Below are 6,000 nucleotides of genomic sequence, written 5' to 3'. Positions count from 1 at the left end.
CGAATCAAATAATTGTAATTTCGTTCTTGTGGTAGTTTTAAACATTTCTCTTTGTGTGGAGTGAAAAGTTGCACATTTTGTGTTTTGGTGCTTTGACCTCTGCACTGTTTTTAAAGTCATACGTACATTAAATGCATTTAAAAGGAGTCAACGATTCACTAAGATTTAGTTTTGATGAGGAACAATGTGATTCAGTATTGATAGAATGTAATCAATAGAAATGAAGTTTCAGAAATGGGAGCGCTCACCCCCTCCACTGGGACGGACATGTCTTGAGGTCACGCCCCCTCCATTGGGAATAACAAGGCAGAGATGTCACACCTTTATTGAGCTGATAGGCAGAAAGGCCACACCCCCTCCACTAGGACTGATGTATAGAGGTCACACCCCTTCCATTGGGACTAACAGGCAGAGATGCCACACCCCTCCACTGGAACTGACAGGTATAGATGCCACACCTCCTTTTTGAGCTGACAGCTAGAGAGGTCATGCCCCCTCCATTGGGACCAACAAGCAGAGATGCCACACCCCTCCACTGAGACTGACCAGTACAGATGCCATGCCTTGTTTATTGAGCTGACGGGCAGAGAGGCCACGCTCCCTCCTCTGGGACTGGCATGTATAGAGGTCACATCCCCTCCACTGGGACTGACAGGCAGAGATGCCACACCCCTCCAATGGGACTTGTAAGGACAGATGCCATGCCTCGTTTATTGAGCTGACAGGCAGAGAGGCCATGCCCCCTCCTCTGGGACTAACAGGTACTGATGCCACACCTCCTTTTCTGACATGACAGGTAAGTGAGTTTGCATGTTCTCCCGGTGCCTGTGGGTTTCCTCTGGGTGCTCTGGGTTTCCTCCCACAGTCTAAAGACATGCGGTTTTGGTCAAATGGCTGCTCTAATTTGCCCATAAGTGCAAGAAGAAATACAGAAATAAAGAGCATTACATTCAAAAATTTAATTTAATAGCTTAATTAAAACATTTACAAACAGGTGAATTATTTAATGCCTGTATTTCTATATGGACACAAATGTGTGATTTGTTTTCCCTGTTATTGCCCTCTTGCTCTGCACTTGACATCAGAGATTCAGGCTTGTACTCAATTAGCTTCAAGGTTTAGAGGAAAGTTAGATCACTGCTGAGGCCAACAGGAGGCAAATAATCACTTGAAGAGCGACAGTGGTGCTTGAAAGTTTGTGAACCCTTTAGAATTTTCTGTGTTTCTGCATAAATATGACCTAAAACATCATCAGATTTTCACACAAGTCCTAAAAGTAGATAAAGAGAACCCCGTTAAACAAATGAGACAAAAATATTATACTTGGTCATTTATTTATTGAGGAAAATAATCCAAGATTACATATCTGTGAGTGGCAAAAGGATGTGAACCTTTGCTTTCAGTATCTGGTGTGACCCCCTTGTGCAGCAATAACTGCAACTAAACGTTTGCGGTAACTGTTGATCAGTCCTGCACACCGGCTTGGAGGAATTTTAGCCCGTTCCTCCGTACAGAACAGCTTCAACTCTGGGATGTTGGTGGGTTTCCTCACATGAACTGCTCGCTTCAGGTCCTTCCACAACATTTCAATTGGATTAAGGTCAGGACTTTGACTTGGCCGTTCCAAAACATTAACTTTATTCTTCTTTAACCATTCTTTGGTAGAACGACTTGTGTGCTTGGGGTCATTGTCTTGCTGCATGACCCACCTTCTCTTGAGAAACAGATCATGGAATGCAGTGTTTTCCTTTTTCCAAACATAACGCTTCTCATTTAAACCAAAAAGCTCTATTTTGGTCTCATCCATCCACAAAACATTTTTCCAATAGCCTTCTGGCTTGTCCACATGATCTTTAGCAAACTGCAGACGAGCAGCAATGTTCTTTTTGGAGAGCAGTGGCTTTCTGCCTTGCACCCTGCCATGCACACCATTGTTGTTCAGTGTTCTCCTGATGGTGGACTCATGAACATGAACATTAGCCAATGTGAGAGAGGCCTTCAGTTGCTTAGAAGTTACCCTGGGGTCTTTTGTGACCTCACCGACTATTACACGCCTTGCTCTTGGAGTGATCTTTGTTGGTCGACCACTCCTGGGGAGGGTAACAATGGTCTTGAATTTCCTCCATTTGTACACAATCTGTCTGACTGTGGCTTGGTGGAGTCCGAACTCTTTAGAGACTGTTTTGTAACCTTTTCCAGCCTGATGAGCATCAACAACGCTTTTTCTGAGGTCCTCAGAAATCTCCTTTGTTTGTCCCATGATACACTTCCACAAACATGTGTTGTGAAGCTCAGACTTTGATAGATCCCTGTTCTTTAAATAAAACACCTGATTGTCATCCCACTGATTGAAAACACCTGACTCTAATTTCACATTCAAGTTAACTGCTAATTGTAGAGATTCACATACTTTTGCCGCTCACAGATATGTAATATTGGATCATTTTCCTGAATAAATAAATGACCAAGTATAATATTTTTGTCTCATTTGTTTAACTGGGTTCTCTTTATCTACTTGTGTGAAAATCTGATGATGCTTCAGGTCATATTTATGCAGAAATATAGAAAATTCTAAAGGGTTCATAAACTTTCAAGCACCACTGTAGAACACTGCTGAGTTCTCTAATCTGATTGGTCAAAATGTGTTGATTGATCATCATTTCTCTTGTAACAACTCATTCATATGGACTTGTATTGTGGACACTCCACATAATCAAAGGTGAATAAATGGGTAAAGAGGAAGAAGCCTTTATTTTTGTCACATGCACACTTGAGCACAGTGAATTTCCTCTTCTGCATTTAACCGATCTGAAGCTGTGAACACACAAGTGAGCAATGAGCGTGTGCACACATCCAGAGCAGTGGGCAGCGATGCTACAGCACCCGGGGAGCAGTTGGGGCTTAGGTGCTTTGCTCAAGGGCACTTCAGCCATGATACCTACATACAGAGAGAGGGGAAAGTGCTGTTCATTCACTCGATGTCCCTCACGTTTTTCCTGCTGGTCCTGGAAATCGAACCGGTGACCCTTGGGCTCAAGTCTGCTTCTCTAACCCAGTGTTTTTCAACCTTTTTTTGAGCCACGGCACATTTTTTAACATTAAAAAAAAAAGAAATCCTGTGGCACACCGCCAACCAAAAAAGTTACAAAATGACACAGCCTAATGCAGCATATAATGACAGTTTAGTCTCTCAATTTGTTTATACTCACTCAGCGTGAAACCTGGGCCTGTTTAGATGAACACAGAGCTGATGTTCCGGCAGGAACTGAAGAAAGGCACACATGGAGCTCTTCCTCAACAGCTCTCGGCCTCTCTCTCCGTTTTTTAGTTTTTATAGCAGTCACGCTTGAAAAGCTGAGGTCGCATACATATGTTGTGGAAAATGGGAGCAATGTCGAAATAGCTCTGTTTGCCAGAATAAGGAACTCCTTGGCAGCAGTCAACCAAAATTAGGTAGATCAGCAAAGCTTGGCTTGAAACCACGGTCTTGTCTCTGTTCAGTTAGTTCCTCCTGCTCCTGCAAAGTCATGTCCCTTGCAAAAAAAAAAAAAAAAATTGCTGCTCAGCTTCATGGGTCCCTAACCCCGTCAAGGCATTCAGTGAAGGTTGAGGAGAAATAAAATGACGACAACTTCTCCTCAAGAGTTTTCAAATATTTACCTAATATTGGATAATTTTCCTCAATAAATAAATGACCAAGTATAATATTTTTGTCTCATTTGTTTAACTGGGTTCTCTTTATCTACTTGTGTGAAAATCTGATGATGTTTTCGGTCATATTTATGCAGAAATATAAAAAATTCTAAAGGGTTCACAAACTTTCAAGCACCACTGTATTGCTGCACTGTAAGACCTCAAAACCAGTAATGCAGTGGATTTGTTGCTCTGTGAACAGAAATTATTAGTAAACGGCCCATTATTTGCCTAGTTTAATTTTCACCATGGGCTATCGGGGGCAGAAAGTATTGAGCACAAGGCTGTAATATTCAGTTTGACTGACGTGACATGATTACATCTCTAACATTGTGCACTCGGTAACAGTGGTTCACGTTAATCATCTACAGGAAGTGTTGTGCTGAGGTTCCAGCTGTGCCGTGCGCAAACACAGGAGCCTTCCTTCAGATGCCGTGTTCAAGAGCGGCTGCTAAACGGTGTGCAACCGGTGGGGTGATGGTGATGGTATTAAAGAATGGGGTTGCTGCAGATTCTCAGAAAAGTCTCAAAGATACAGATGTCCCTCTGGGAGGCAAATTAAAGCTTCTCTAAAGAGTGTTTGAACATGTTAACAGAAGTGCTTGCAAGTACCGTACAACCCTTTTTAGGAAGCAGATTCATCATCATCATCACGTTTTCCCTATTGGCCAAGGGCACCGACTGTAGGTTGAGTCTTATATTTAGGAGTCGGTTCAACTCCGATTTGCTCATTAGTGTTCTCCGTGCCTGGGAGACATCTGTGCCTAATATCTTCTCCACATTAGTTCAGGTCTTCTTGGATGTATTGATATCAAACAGCACCCGTTTTTGTAGTGAACTGTTTTCCATCCTGCAAACATGTCCCATGTATTTGAGATATTGAGCAAGGTAAAAGTCCCTTATTGAGCAAGATTTGGTAATTTTCCATAGTTGCTCATTCGAGATTCGAAACGACCAGTCAAGTTCTCCATTGACTTGGGTTGCTGGATCTATCCCTTTTTTTCGCTTAGAGCGGGCAGGTGCGTTTTTTTCTGGAATATCCCCCTGTGACCATTTTCCTTAAGAAGCCATTCCAGATAGTGTTGATCTTTTGAAGTTCAGTTGAAGATAGTTCGTGGGTTTGGATACCATAGAGAAGCCGTGACCTAACACACGCCTGAAGAATTTTCATACGAGTACTTATGTAGATTTCTTTATCGGTCAGAAACCGTTTCAGCTCGTCCCATTTTTGAAACGCAGATGCTATTTGAGAATGTAGAGCAGCAGCTGACTTCTCGGTATTAGTAATTAGATGACCAAGGTACCTAAATTCCCTTACGTTTTTGATATCGATATTGTTAACAGACAGTAGGGATTTTCGGGATTTGATGGATTCATCCACATTGAATGCCATGGTCTGTTTTTTTTATACGACATTTGTAGTCCAAATCTGGAGAAGGCTGAATCATAGATAGTCAGGATTTGATTAAGTTCATCAATACTCTTCGAGAATATCACTATGTCATCTGCATATAGCAGTTCTGTTACTCTTACTTCTCCTGTTGTTGCAGCTCTCTGTCGGTATTCGCGTGGTGACACCTCAGTTGGAATTTGGAACTTTACCAGTACGCCCGTGTCTGGGAACTGTCTTAGTATTTCATACTTTGCGCATCGCATAACAAAGTCCATGTATATATTGAAAACTAGGGGACTCTCTAGAGCGCCTTGACGGCATCCTACTAACGTTTCGAAATACTCAGCAGCTCCTTTTATGCAGGCTTTCGTGCCAGTGTAGAGGGCCTTCAGGATTGACACCAGTTTAGGGCAGGAAAGTCGGATTTCTAGCACCCGAAAAAGTTTATTTATTATTTATAAAAGATTATTGATTGATTGATTGATTGACACTAACACATGGGATTCACCCTGGACAGGCCACCAGTGTATCACAGGGCTAGCACAGATACCCCTTTTCGACCAACAGGCAGCAGGTTCCATTCTGGTTTGCGTACCAAATTTTGAACTGTTCTGGGGTGGGTTTCCCAAAGGCATCGTAGCACAAAGATCATAGTTAAATGGTAGAGTGAGCATCACAATGAACACTCTCCTATTTAAGATGTTCTTGGCGTTAGGAGACTTTTGGGAAACCCACCCCTGAGCATTACGGCCAAAAATAAATTGGTTTAGAACCTGAAAAGTTGGTTCCCAGCTGGAACTGAAATATAGCTGTTATTTCCAGTGTGAACCGTGGTTACATCATCAGTGGGTGTGTCATTAGTTTGGAAAGGAAGCGGCATGCAGGAATGGAGAATGCAACGGAAAAGGATACAT

Source organism: Neoarius graeffei, chromosome 4 (assembly GCF_027579695.1).
Source record: "Neoarius graeffei isolate fNeoGra1 chromosome 4, fNeoGra1.pri, whole genome shotgun sequence".
In the NCBI taxonomy this organism is placed as follows: Eukaryota; Metazoa; Chordata; class Actinopteri; order Siluriformes; family Ariidae; genus Neoarius; species Neoarius graeffei.
This window is presented reverse-complemented; position numbering follows the sequence as displayed.